Raw genomic sequence first — 15,964 nt, 5'->3', positions numbered from 1 at the left:
CAGAGTTATGTTCTCAAGAGTGTGTAGACAATAATACAACAAAGAATTTCTAGGTAAAATCTCAATCGAGACTTATGACAAGACTCATGGGAGACTCGCTCAAAATTCTCAAATCTGATCAAAGTTGGTGGTAGAAGGTTCTTGGGAACAAATAACCAATACGAGTAAGAAAAGAAAATGGTCCTTGTTCTTGGTGATTGTGTAGATCAATGGTGTTTGGATCAAGGAGATTTTGTATCAACAAAGTATGGAGGACTTAGGAAAAATGTGAAGAAAGGAATGTGGTGTTCTAGGCAGTCATTCAATGAGTCAAAAACGATCTCCCCTTTACCTCAGCCTCTTACTCTCATTATATAGGCTTTAGGGTTTGTTAGTGATCCCCCACATGTCGGGGTGTCCCACTAACAAATCATGTATATCATCCTTAATAATGAATAACAAATAATAAATAAATAAAAATCTCGTTATTTCTATGCTAAAAATTCCACAAACATTGGAAAAATAGCTATTTTCGGTAGGAGTGTTCAACAAAATTTACAAACCGTCCAAACTAGACCGAATAAACCGATAAAAAATACAACCTGAAATAATACAATGAAAATCCAAACCGCCCAATGAATATATTGGGTGGTTTATAAATTACTCTAAACTGTCCAATTAACCCGAATAAACCAAATTAAATCGATTTATATACTTTTTAATAAAAGTGTATATAATATATTACATAAATTATATTTATTAGTTAAACTATTTTGTATTTAAAGTTTAGACATTTTAGTGTTTAACTTAAAATTTAGACTTTATAGTTAATAATTTTTATTGTATTTGGATATTGAAGTTGAAGTTTAAAATCTATACCATATTATTATTTTATTTAATTATTCTATGTTTACTCAAATATATTTATCATGTATTATAATTCTTAAAATTAATTTAAACTACAGTATTTTTTAGCTTGAAATATAAATAATATACCTTTATTTTTTAAAAAATCTAATTATTTGAATACTAGAAACTAACAATAATAATTATATAAAAAAAAAAGTGAAGAACGGTTTGGACGGTTTAACCCGACCAAACCGACAAAATCATTGGACGGGTTGAACTTTTTCTAATTTTTAATTGGGCGAGTTACAATTAAATATTTGCAACCCAATATTTATATTTGGTTAGTGAAAATATGTTATAACCCGACCAAACCGACCAACGTATACCTCTAATTTTCAGCTAAAGATGCACCAATTTGAAATGGAGTGACAAGGGATGTCACCTCTCGACTTAGAATTCATGATATTGGTGAGAAGTGTTGAAAACATGTGTTTTGGGGTGCTACCGTTCACATATGATGCCACATGGGCTGTGACATTGTTCTCTAACATCCCACACTTAATTATACTACTCAATTCCCGAGTAATGTGTACCAGCCTGATTTGTGAGCCGATTTTGGAACCAATAACAAGAATTGAGCTATTACCATGAGACACACTTAGATCTGTCCTGAAAATATATTTCCAATGCAATTTGAACCAATTCATTTGGATTAACAATGAAAGAATTATGCCAATTTTATTGAAGGGCAGTTTGTGTTGTTTTGTTCCAGTTGCGAGCACTGACATGGCCAAATGGTAGCTCTCGACCATGCATGTTCTCGGATCCCTCAAGGTGTGATTTTACTTGTTTTTTGATGTTGATTCATATTTTGGGGGTCCTGGGACTCTAAAACCTTATTTTGATGTCTGAAACCCTAATGGGAGACCACTGCCACCGTCAGGGCCTGAAAGTGGCAGTGATCGGCCACGGCTTATAAGAAGTCATGGGTGGTGTTTCTTGCTTATTGCAATCATATGCATGCTAGAAAACTACTTTGGTAATATTAGTTCTTGGCCACTTACTTAAGAGAGCATTGCCACAATTTTTTCTAAAAAAGTGGCAGTGGTCGCATAAGGGGGCTATGGAGCCTTAGGTAATTTTTCTCACTTCTAATTGATACATGAATGTTGGAAATATAATTTGGCCAAAGAAACTGCCACTTCTATGTGGTGGCCGACCACTACCACCACTTCTGCCAAAAATGTGGCAGTGGTCGGCCAAATGGTTTTCACACTGCTTGGTAGCTTTTCTCACTTGGTATTGACATGCTATTGGTGAAAATATACTTTTGGAAACAAAATCTCATCCCCTTTCCTTATGGCCAACCACTGCAACAATTTGTTCCTCAAAGATGGCAGTGGTCGACTAAGCTTGTATTTTGGTGAGAAATTGTTTCTTTCACTTCTGTTGCACTCCTTGGTATTGAGGTAACATATTTGCACAAGTTTCCTTTGGTGCTTTATAGGTGGAGACCACTTTCATCTACTTGTGGTAGTGTCCTCCAAAAACTCGGCGCAAGGGGGAGGCTGCAGGATTTCCGCACGCGGATGGGCAGTTCAGACAGGCGCTCGGTCAAGTAGTTGTCTGAACGTGTGCTGTCCGAGCGCGTGGCCCTGTTGCACGACCCTGATTTTTTCCGAAACTTCAAAAAATCATAACTAATTCAAATTAAATCGAAATTGAGTTCTGTAAAAAAAGTAAATTGCTTAATTTTTTCCATAATATCCAATAAAAATAAATCCAGAAACAGAATTTCAATTATTTTTTACGAAAATTCACAAACATCAATCAATCATCATATAACACTCGGCACAACATGAAACCATCCAAATCACAAACATGAAACCATCCATATCACCTATCTAGATTTTCCTTTGACTAATTAATTCAATTTTTAATAATATACTTTAATTCATTTATTTTAAATTAATCAATAAATGAAAAAATTATTGATTTAAGTTGATCTAAGAATTAATTAAAATAAATAATTAATTTACAACTTAATCTATTTTTCAAGATAAATTCAAAATCATCTTGCATAATTAAAATTCAATTTCGAAATTGATTAATAGAATAAAGAAAAAAAATATATATTGAAAATTATTTAAATTTAAGTTGAAAAATTAAAATTCAACTAAAAAATAATTTTCTATTTAATTAAGTGTCATGAAAAATAAATATTTAAGTATCATGATGAGAATCAACTTAGATGTTTAATTTTTCAATTTAATTAAATGTATTAAATTCAAGAAATAAATAATTAAGTGTAGAGAAGGCTTAATTATTAATCTCTAGTTTAATACTAGGAAAAAATATACTTAAATTAATTATTTAAATAATTAATTTCACAATGTATAATATTTTTCTATTTAATATTAGAAATAATAAGTAGTCTAGAAATAACTATCTAGAAAATATCTTATTTGACTAAGTATCTTTTCAACAAAAAATTGAAAAAGTACTTATTTAAGTTGTTATAGAAAAAATCTAGAACTTAAATATTTTCAAATTTAAATTTAATTAAATATCAAAAATTAAGTTGTAACCACTTAATTTGAAAAATATTCCATTTTAAGTTTAAAACTAACTTAAAAAATATCTTAAGAATCTTTAATAAGTAATGCCTAGAATTCCTCAACTTTATTTTAAATTTAAATAAAATATTCAAATTTAAGTTAGATATGAAAAATCAGTTAATATAACTAATTTATAACTTAAATAGGAATATTTAATTAAATAAGCTCCAGAAAGAATCTAATTAGTTAAAATTCTTTATTTAATTAAATACAAGAAAAATACAAATAGTTTGTCTAGAAATAATATCTAAAACTAAGAGTGTTTTTCTTAAAAATTAACTTTAAAATATTAAAATGAAAATAAATTTCATATATTTTAAAAGTTAATTATGTTGCTAATTCAATTTTATTAGGTTAAACTAATTTAATTAACCTAGCACAGTTATTCAAATCAGGCAAATGGGCCTTCACAATTGGGGTAGTTCATGTGAGGGGGAGCTGGGTTCAGTATGTCGTACCCACTTCTATTGGCCCCCAACTCTCACACAAGGCCCAAAAGAGAGGATTTTAACCTTAAAATTAATAACTGTTATTAATTGAATAGGTCCAAAAACTAAATGGACCTAAATAAAATCTATCATGGTGTGACATTTTATTTAGCAACAACCTATATGCATCTATATAATAAAATAAACATATAGGCTCACACAGGCACACAATTGGATGGATCCTATCATGTTGCTAGGTCATACACAGATGCAAGAAGATTGTAAAATTTACCTGTTACAAATTATTTGCTTGACCAAGGGAGCCATGAGTTAAAATCAGATCATTAGATCTGTCAACAAGTTAACCATTGCTATTTGCAATCAAGCAATAATAGGTTTTAAAAACTTACAAACAAGCTAAAACACATACTCCTGCAACAAGGTTAGCTGGATAGTTGGATGTAGGATTTATTTAATTTTAAATAATTAAATTTCGAAAAATTGAATAAATAATTAAAAGATATATTTATTTCGAAATTAAATAAAAAAAAATATTTAAAATTAAACCTACAATTTTGAAAAATTAGGTTTCAACTAACCTAAATATCATTTCAAAATTTGCTAACTACTTTTAAAAATTAAATGTTATTTTATAAATAAAAATTAAAAAAGATAAATAAATATATTTTTCAGATTTTATGATTTAATTTAAATAAATAAAATAACAAAATTTAAAAGTTAACAAAATATCTTACTTCTATTTAAAATATCATGATTATAGTTATCTTATTTTTTAAATTTAAATAAGGTCAAATTATTTAAAAAAAATTAATTTAAAAAAAAATTTAATATCTGACCTTAAATTTAAAAATAAGATAAGACATAATCAAATTTTAAAAAAAAAAAATAAGATAGATAATTAAGCAAAAAAGATAGATATTTACTATTTTCAAATTCAAATTACACTAATATCATGAATCAAATTAAAAAAAATATTAATTAATTTAATTATGAAATTTAGAATTGAAATAGGAATAGTAAATGTCTAAATACAAAACTATACAAAAAATCGGAAGTTAAATCCATGAAATAGCATGAAAATCGAAGAAAAACGAAAAAATGCGAGTTGTACGGACAGTATGCTGAGCATACTGTCCGCGCGCGCGTCTTTGGTTGCACAGCCGAGAAAAATCGGCACAAGGGGGAGGCTGCAGGATTTCCGCGCGCGGATGGGCGGTTCAGACAAGCGCTCGGTCAAGCAGTTGTCTGAACGCGTGCTGTCCGCGCGCGTGGCCCTGTTGCACGACCGTGATTTTTTCTGAGACTTCAAAAAGTCATAACTAATTCAAATTAAAGGGAAATTGAGTTCTGTAAAAAAAGATAAATTGCTTAATTTTTTCCATAATATCCAATAAAAATAAATCTAGAAACAGAATTTCAATTATTTTTCACGAAAATTCACAAACATCAATCAATCATCATATAACACTCAGCACAACATGAAACCATCCAAATCACAAACAAACGTTTTAAAGTCCAAATTTCTTGCAAGCAAATCAATTACCATGGCTCTGAGGCCAGTTGTTGGAATTTATTTTACCAGGATCTTAGATCTACTCACAAGTATGTTGTTTAACACCCTAAAGATGAACTTTCTAAAACGATAAATAAACACATATAAAGTTAAGAAAACCTTACATTGATGGCAGCGGAATTAATGTCTCCTTCCACTCAGATCTCTAACCCTTGTATCCTTTCTGTCGCAGAGTATTATCAAGATCTGAGCCCGAATGTCCTTCTCTTTGTGTGTGATCCTTCACAGTCTTCCAATATATGATTGAGTTACCACTTGCTATGTGTGGGCACTTACTCTATCACTAGGGTTCGAAATTTTAGAAGAAGAAAAGAGAGAGATGATTTTGGCTATAGAGAGAAAAGGGAAGGCTCAGTTTTTCTGAAGAGAGAATTTTCTGACAGAAAAGGTTATTCAACTTATGATTTGACTGAGCCATCACTTTCTATTTATAGGCAACTACCATGTTCAGGTTAGGAATTATTTGGCATTAAAATAATGAAAATATCAATTTAAAAAACTACTTTAAGTGGCCGGCCATGGTGTGTAATGGGCCCCACTTAGTTTTTGCAGTTTTCACAAATTTTGTCTCTATTTTCTCAAAAACGCCAATTTTCCAATTCTAACCATTTAAATGTCAAAACTAATTATTTAATAACTAAAATAGATTATTAAATAATATTGTCATTTAATTTAATTATTAACAAGACATATAAAGTCTATTAATAAATAAATAAACCTAGAATCTCTTTTCTTTACGATTTCGCCCCTGCTTACTGAAAATTCACAAATTAGACATAGTCTAACTTTAGAATTATAATTGATTAATCAGAAATCAATTATTGAGTCTTAGAAGCAGTATAGTCTCCACTAGAATGGGGACCATGGATCTATATGCTGAGCTTCCAATAAATGAACCGAATTTACTAAGTAAACCCCTACATATTAATTCTTCGTTGAATCCACTCTTAGAACTTAGAATTGCACTCTCAGACTTATATAGAGCATATTATATGTTCCACGATATAAATATGCTATCTCATTTAACCATTGTTATAATCTTATTGTGATCAAAGATCCTCTATATAGATGATTTACATCGAGATGGGATAATTTTACCGTTCTCACCCCTCAATGTATTTTGCCCCTTAAAACACTTAGCTACCTGTAAATGATGTTTAGTGATCTAAGAATTAGTCACTTAAACAAGAGCTCATCCATTTACTTCTATTTAGCTAAGATCGAAGGGAATCATCACTTGACTTCTATACACCAGTAGAAGCTATAGATTCCATATTTATGTTCAGCACTCCCACTCAATCATACTATCATGTTCCCAAAATATACGTATCACCCTGACCCAAAAGTAGGCTTAACTAATAAATCAAAGAACATGAATAGTATTCCTGAGTTGAGCCTAAGCATATCAGGATTTAGATTCTTTTAATCTTAAGATCAACTACTGATATTGACTTGGAAAGATATGACAGTAAGTTTATAATATCCTAACTAAGTTGCAATATCGGTCCAGTCCAATGTATACTCCATACATTTGAAACTAGTATACTTTACCAATGTCCTGGAAAGAACATAACACTTACTCCAAGTTTAAGTACACATCATCGCTGATTATCACATCAGTGTAAATCCAAAACACTGATGAAACAGGGACTTAGTCTTTTGATTCATATGATCACAATCACATTCCACTGTGTTGACGATACTGTAATTGTGAATAAACATATGATCTGGACTTAACTGATTTTGTGTATAAATGTAATAAACATATTAAACCATTAGCATGTAAAATTCATGCAAACATAAATCACTTCAAATTTCTTATATTGATAACTAATCAGATTGTAAAGGGTTTTATTTAGGGCACAAAACCAAACAAACGCCCACTTGCACTAACATAAAACAAAGTGTGCAAATAAGTCAATCTGATGTCTTTATCTTCAGATCAAGTGTAGTATATTTGAATCCACCCAAACATCTGGAAACTAGTTCATAAATACATTTATGAAACATCCTTTACTATATGCTTTACTCATCAAGGGATACTGAAATCCTTACTATTATAAAGTACATCTGAATAAACAGAAGACATATCTCTCATATTTTAAAATATGGAATTGAGATAATACAGCGTAAAATTTTCTTCAGTAATATAGCTTTCTGGTAATTTCAAATTTACAAAGTTATAAATCTTCTCTGGTAGAGCTTGAATTATTATAGAATAACTCCTCCACCCCCAGAGTAACCACCATCTCAAGAATTTCGAATTAGTTGGTGAACATACAAGGATAACTGATATGCAATTCCTTAATATCTAACATATAGATCACTTTCATAAATCTTTCTTGAATATCTTCTAATGTTCCTTATTTGATTACATCTCAGATAGCTCCCACTCAATAGCAGATGTCTGGTTAAATAATACTTTTAACCTCTTTATTGTTTGGAGAGTTATCTAGTTGTGACTTTTGTATTAGTCTGAAACTTTAAGTTTCTTTTAAGACTAAATCATCAACATAGCAGACTAGTATTTGAAGTGAAAAAATACTTGCTAGAGATTAAGTAATCAAAATAAAGATACCATAAAATTTTATGAGGATTAAGAATTCTTAGTTCAAGTCATTCGAATAGACTGAACTAGAATTCTATTATCTTATTCTCATAATTCTGATAAGTTATATCTATCCACATGAATGGTTAGATTTGCTTTTCAGTAGTGTCCTTAAGTTCCTATCACAAGTGTCAACCTAATGAAGATGGGTAAAGAATTTTAAAATTCTCCCACTCAATTAAGGTAGTATAAAACATTATCAAAGAACTTTTATAGGTATCATTATTTACTACAGCAGTAAAACTAAATTGAAACATACAATCAAGATCAAGGATTTATATTGATAATAGGTAATTCATTATATTATTTCCATGTTTATGTGTTACATATAGGGTATTCTGGATAAACTCCACCCCTAAGTATATAGAGATTATGATCCACCCCTAAAGGTTATAAAGATCATGATTCTCTAAGTGTTATAGAGTTTATGTGGAGTTGAAAACAATCCAGAGTTCATTAGATATAAAAGATCGTTGAACTGCATAGTTTTCTTAACTTTTCTCCACCCCTATCAGATCAAAAGATCCTTTTATTAAACAAATTCTTTATAATTGTATTAGAATTAACAATTATTAATAAACATAGAAATAATTTCTAGTGTTTATTTAATATAACTCTATGAAGAGTTGTAAATATTATAGAATTTGTATCAATAATAAAAACACTTACACATACAAACATATAAATATAATGTGGTAAAAGATAAAGTAAATGAAGCTCAATCTCATAAATTGCAATTGGTTTGAATAGAAAATAAAATAAACTTTATTAATAATAATAAAAAAAAAAAGTATTGCAACAATATGAGAAAAACAGGGATAAAAATCCCTGACTAAAATTCGAAATCAAAATTGTCTTTAAACTAAAACAATTAATTCAAAAATAGATAATTGAGCTTTATCTTCATCTTGGACGATCTTCACCCTTTGTCCAGCTTTCGGATCCAACTCACTAAGATAGCATCTGAGTTCAAGTAGCTTGGCCTATAAGAAGAAGAAACAAATAAACAAAGTTAGTCCAGAATCAATAATCCAATAGGATAATAATTCACTAAAACTCTTAAAGTTTATAGAAAGAAATACCTTGTTTCTTTGCAAGAAGTTTAGGACATTGGGGTTTCTAATGACCTTTCTCATTGCAGTAGAAACACTTTCCTTTGAGTGTATCACCAGAAGCAGCAGCCTTTTTGTTTTTCATGGCTTTAGCACGCTTCTTGGTGTTTTTCCACTTCTTCTTCGATTTGGGTTTAGAAGCAGAGGCAACATTTGCTTCAGGTTTGACCATCCCATTACCATTCCCAGAATTTTGAGGCTTACTCCCTTTCTCCCTGGGTCCTCCAATCAAATTTTCATATGTCTGAAGGTCATTGACTAACTCATGAAAGTCTATGTCCTTTTTATTCATGACATAATTTGATGTATAGGGCAGAAATGCTGGAGTCAGACTATTCAAGATAAGGCTTACTTGAGTAGTGTGATCCATTTCAGCACCATGATCCTGGGCTTCTTGGAAATAACTTGCCATGAGGAGAACATGATCACGCACATTTTGATGGGGTTCCATCCGTGCATTGATGTATTTCTTAGTCGCATCAAAGCGAGACTGAAGAGATGCCCTACCGAATAGCTCAGTTAACTTCGTCATTACTTCAGCAGCCTTTTCGGTTTTAGAAAACCGAGTTTTAAGGGTGTCAACCATGCTGGAAAGCATAAAGTATAGAGCTTTGTCATTTGCAATTGCCAACGCTCATACTTTTCTTTCACAGCTTTGGATGCATTGTCCCCCGGCACTTCTGGAGACGGCTCAGTTAACACAAACAAGGCACTTTCTCCTATGAGAGCAATATTAATGTTCTCATTCCATTTTTGGAAAGTTAGATCCATTTAGCTTATTTTCAGTCAACAGTGATAACATGGAATTCATCATGGTTATACAGGATACTACAAAATAATAAATAGAAATCAATAATGGTTTAACACAAAATCCAATTCAGACATTATAAGCACATAGCATGTAGGAATGATATGAGAAAATACCAAAAAAAAATACAATCCTAAATAATTTCCAAGGTTTTCAACAAACTGATATCAGTGTCCCGTTTAGGCGAGAGTCAAAGCTACCATCCATTGAATAGAGTTATTAGCTCATCTAAAATGTTAAACATTCTAGCAACCTTTTATTCGATCAAGATTGGAATCCAGCGTTGTCCCGTTTAGGCGAGAGTCAAGGCTATTCTATCTTATGAGCTTCTACCATTGTTTCATATTTTGCAAGTCAAATATGGTCGCCACCATTAGGGTGATCCATACCATATAAAATACTTACAAAGCTACTTATCTTTCGAGATTAAACGGTGCGAAATTGCTAATGAACGTTCCTCCATTAGGGAGGATTACTCACTAAACAAACGCGATGTAAAACCAACAATGGAGATCGAATATAATAATAATAATAATAAAGCTCATTCTTTAAAATGTATTTTCTTTATTATTTTAATAAAATATATTCATTAAATACGAATTTAGAATTAAAATTCTAAATAAGAATTTAATTTAATATCTATAAAATTATACTTAGATGGTGATTGAAATAAAATGAATTATTTCCATCTTAGTAGTAATTTTGATATATAAATATTAAGAAAATTATTTAAGTTGTATTAATTTAAATTAATTTGCAACTCAAATTAAATTTTTATGAGAATATATTTATTGTATTTTGAAAAAGAAAGTATAAAAACTTTACTATTTCGAAATACTAAATAATAAATACTTAGAAAAAATACTTCAAGCAAAAATATCACCTATCTAGATTTTCCTTTGACTAATTAATTCAATTTTTAATAATATACTTTAATTCATTTATTTTAAATTAATCAATAAATGAAAAAGTCATTGATTTAAGTTGATCTAAGAATTAATTAAAATAAATAATTAATTTACAACTTAATCTATTTTTCAAGATAAATTCAAAATCATCTTGCATAATTAAAATTCAATTTCGAAATTGATTAATAGAATAAAGAAAAAAAATATATATTGAAAATTATTTAAATTTAAGTTGAAAAATTAAAATTCAACTAAAAAATAATTTTCTATTTAATTAAGTGTCATGAAAAATAAATATTTAAGTATCATGATGAGAATCAACTTAGATATTTAATTTTTCAATTTAATTAAATGTATTAAATTCAAGAAATAAATAATTAAGTGTAGAGAAGGCTTAATTATTAATCTCTAGTTTAATACTAGGAAAAAATATACTTAAATTAATTATTTAAATAATTAATTTCACAATGTATAATATTTTTCTATTTAATATTAGAAATAATAAGTAGTCTAGAAATAACTATCTAGAAAATATCTTATTTGACTAAGTATCTTTTCAACAAAAAATTGAAAAAGTACTTATTTAAGTTGTTATAGAAAAAATCTAGAACTTAAATATTTTCAAATTTAAATTTAATTAAATATCAAAAATTAAGTTGTAACCACTTAATTTGAAAAATATTCCATTTTAAGTTTAAAACTAACTTAAAAAATATCTTAAGAATCTTTAATAACTAATGCCTAGAATTCCTCAACTTTATTTTAAATTTAAATAAAATATTCAAATTTAAGTTAGATATGAAAAATCAGTTAATATAACTAATTTATAACTTAGATAGGAATATTTAATTAAATAAGCTCCAGAAAGAATCTAATTAGTTAAAATTCTTTATTTAATTAAATACAAGAAAAATACAAATAGTTTGTCTAGAAATAATATCTAAAACTAAGAGTGTTTTTCTTAAAAATTAACTTTAAAATATTAAAATGAAAATAAATTTCATATATTTTAAAAGTTAATTATGTTGCTAATTCAATTTTATTAGGTTAAACTAATTTAATTAACCTAGCTGTAACGTCCCCGCTATGTAATACCCGGAATTAAGAAAAAGGATTAGCAAAGCCCTAATTAGATAATTATGAGTTAATTGAGGAATTATATTATTATATAGTTCAATATATATGAAATTTAAAATGTTAAAGACCCCGTTGGTGAGCCAGGGGCATTTTGGTAATTATGACCCGAGAAGGGTAAATTGTTGAGATTAATTTAATTACGTGCTTAATAGAACTATATTATTATATAGTATGCCTGTGTTGTCTTTTCAATTGTGTTCTGACAGGTTGGCGCGGTATAGTCACAACCGGGTGTTTCGGGCCAAACCGGGTTCGGGCCCGAAATTCATTTGGGATCGAAATAATTGGCATTCTTATTATTGATGAATAATCTGAAATTATATTGGATTTATGTGTGAATAAAATGGCTAAATTGCCCATGTGAGTGAATATGTATGTTTTAAGCCCTAAGGGCAAAATGGTCATTTGACCATAAGTGATTTACTTGAACCAAATTGATTTTTGAGAGAAAATGAATTATTTTTCTAGTTTCATCTCTCTCTCATCTGAACCCTCTCTTTCCCTAAAGCCCATTTGATTTTCAAAGTTGATTGTTGAGAATTGCTTGAAGTTGGGTGTGAATTGGAGCTTTGGATTGTGGTTTCTTGAGCTTGAAGTTTAGGTAATTTCTTGCTGAGTTTTTATTGAATTTTAATTAGAGGAATCTTGCTGGAATTGTTATGGAAAAAGCATGATTTGAGTTGTATCTTGCCTTGTGATTGCATGTTCTTAAGTGTGGTTATAATCTTGATGAATTGAGTGTGTTAATCTTTGGATTTAAGTTCTTGAGCATGGATTTTGATTCTAGGGTACTTTCTAATATTGAATCATGTGTTATTGTGATGTTGTGTTGGCTGGAAAATTGTTTAAATGGCTGAAGATGAAGCTCTTGTTCTTGAGCTTGGAATTTTCTTAGTTTGAGCATGATTTCGTTGTGTTTATGTAATCTGAATTTTTGGCTTTTGCAATGAGAATTTAGATGCATTTGAGTTGTGATTTTTAAGCCTTATTATGCGTTTTTACCCTCTGTTTGGTTGGGGTTCGAAATCTAGGAAAGGTTGGCATTTTAAGACCTTAAAAATGGAGTTTTGGGGTGTTCTAAACCCAGTCGTCGCGACGGGATTTTCGGCCGTCGCGACTGGATTTGGCAGGGAGAAATTTTGTTTTCTCAATTTTGTTTTGGCCATAACTTTTGACTCGGGACTCTGTTTGGGATGTTCTTTATATCGTTGGAAAGCTCGTTCCGAGCTCTATTTGATTATATATGTTTTGAATGCTATGTTTATATTTTGTGAAAGTGAAATTGGGGATTAACCCTATTTGTGAAATCCCGGATTGTGTGACTAGGATTACCGGCACCTGATCAGGAGCACCCAGGGGTTTGGAATCTCTGTTATTGCGGGACAACAGGTAAGACAGTAGTTTGCACGTAGAGTATGCGCGGTGGCACTTATGTTGAATGTGATATATGTGAGTAATTGCAACCAAGATTAGGGTTATTACCCTAACATGAGCGGTTTAATAGCCTAGGGTTATTACCCTAGTGATATATGTTGTGTAATACTATGCCATGTCGGATATATCTATATATTGGAATTATGAATTATGCGCTTAAGGCATAATTAAACTAGACTCGGTAAGCTAGTACCTTGAGTTTAATTTTAATGCGGTCTAGGGTTATTACCCTAGAATATTATGAGTCCAGTGAAAGCATGAGTCAGGGTTGATACTCTTAGTAAATGTCATCTAAGTATATAGAAGTGTATTATATGCGTGATTACATAGTATGCAAGTTAGGGTTATTACCCTAAGATTATATATGTTGTAGTAAATATTGAATACACGCATGTATGTTAGAAGTTATGTGTTTAAGACATAACTGGGTTAGACCTGGTATATATCACCAGGATAAACCACCGAAAGAACGTAATACATGGATTACGTATATACATGAATAGGGTTATGCGAGCAAGGCATAACCAGGTTAGGCTCGGTAATCAGAACCGAGGTAAACCCTACTGAGGCCTTATTGTATATAGACGTGTGAGAGCAACACGTAGGTCTACGCCACGTAGACATAAATACGCATGTGAGCGTAACATGCAGGTCTATAGCAAATAGACAAATAGTGCAGTGACACTAATAATTATGTGATACATATTGAGATTAAGGGTTATGTGTCAAGGCATAATCAAGTTGGACTCGGTATCTAGAACCGAGATGAACTATTCTAAGGCCTTATTGTAATTAGACGTGTGAGAGCAACACGTAGGTCTACGCCACGTAGATATATATAGATGTATGAGCGCAACACATAGGCCTACGCCACGTAGACATAAATAGGCATGTGAGTGTGACATGCAGGTCTGTGACACACAGACATATATAAATGGCATTACTGTTTAAATAGCATGATGAGCATATTATATTTGTTATGATTTATACTGTCTTGCTGGGCTTGGCTCACGGGTGCTCTACTGTGCAGGAAAGGGTAAGTCAGTGGCTGATCAACCATGAGTTTGAGGAGCAAAACGAAGAATGTACATGTTCAAGCCATATCAGACCAAGCGGGTTAAGGGTCTATCAGTGTTGAACTTTTGAATTCTGTTTTGCCGCTTAGGTCGGCTAGAAAGAAAAGACTTGTAATAAGTTTGTAATTATTTTTGGGATCCCAACTATTTTGAAAGTTTAAATATATTACAAGTTTATTTTCATTCTGTTTAATATAAAAGTTTAAATTCTGCGCTATTTTGATTAGTAATCCCGATTAGGGGATTAGAGTTTCATAAGTATTTTGGATAGCGTGCCTGATTATTTAGGGCGTTACACTAGCACAGTTATTCAAATCAGGCAAATGGGCCTTCACAATTGGGGTAGTTCATGTGAGGGGGAGCTGGGTTCAGTATGTCGTACCCACTTCTATTGGCCCCCAACTCTCACACAAGGCCCAAAAGAGAGGAATTTAACCTTAAAATAAATAACTGTTATTAATTGAATAGGTCCAAAAACTAAATGGACCTAAATAAAATCTATCATGGTGTGGCATTTTATTTAGCAACAACCTATATGCATCTATATAATAAAATAAACATATAGGCTCACACAGGCACACAATTGGATGGATCCTATCGTGTTGGTAGGTCATACACAGATGAAAGAAGATTGTAAAATTTACCTGTTACAAATTATTTGCTTGACCAAGGGAGCCATGAGTTAAAATCAGATCATTAGATCTGTCAACAAGTTAATCATGGCTATTTGCAATCAAGCAATAACAGGTTTTAAAAACTTACAAACAAGCTAAAACACATACTCCTGCAACAAGGCTAGCTGGATAGTTGGATGTAGGATTTATTTAATTTTAAATAATTAAATTTCGAAAAATTAAATAAATAATAAAAAAAAATATTTATTTCGAAATTAAATAAAAAAATATTTAAAATTAAACCTACAATTTTGAAAAATTAGGTTTCAACTAACCTAAATATCATTTCAAAATTTGCTAACTACTTTTAAAAATTAAATGTTATTTTATAAATAAAAATTAAATAAAAATTAAAAAAAGATAAATAAATATATTTTTCAGATTTTATGATTTAATTTAAATAAATAAAATAACAAAATTTAAAAGTTAGCAAAATATCTTACTTCTATTTAAAATATCATGATTATAGTTATCTTATTTTTTAAATTTAAATAAGGTCAAATTATTTAAAAAAAAAAATTAATTTAAAAAAAAAATTAATATCTGACCTTAAATTTAAAAATAAGATAAGACATAATCAAATTTTAAAAAAAAAAAAATAAGATAGATAAATAAGCAAAAAAGATAGATATTTACTATTTTCAAATTCAAATTACACTAATATCATGAATCAAATTAAAAAAAATATTAATTAATTTAATTATGAAATTTAGAATTGAAATAGGAATAGTAAATGTCT

The 15,964-nt window shown here is 29.9% G+C and overlaps 1 long non-coding RNA gene across 1 annotated transcript; it reads left to right on the top strand.

Moving 5' to 3' along the window:
• The first annotated feature begins 13,308 nt into the window (after positions 1 to 13,308).
• Positions 13,309 to 14,734, top strand: LOC133030202 (uncharacterized). Its single transcript, XR_009684073.1, has 2 exons — positions 13,309 to 13,430; positions 14,506 to 14,734. It is a non-coding gene; the product is annotated as an uncharacterized LOC133030202 (long non-coding RNA).
• Positions 14,735 to 15,964: the final 1,230 nt, after the last annotated feature.

Source organism: Cannabis sativa, chromosome 8 (genome assembly GCF_029168945.1).
Source record: "Cannabis sativa cultivar Pink pepper isolate KNU-18-1 chromosome 8, ASM2916894v1, whole genome shotgun sequence".
Lineage (NCBI taxonomy): Eukaryota > Viridiplantae > Streptophyta > Magnoliopsida > Rosales > Cannabaceae > Cannabis > Cannabis sativa.
The sequence above is the reverse complement of the archived record's forward strand: the minus strand, read 5'-3'. Positions and strand labels throughout refer to the sequence as shown.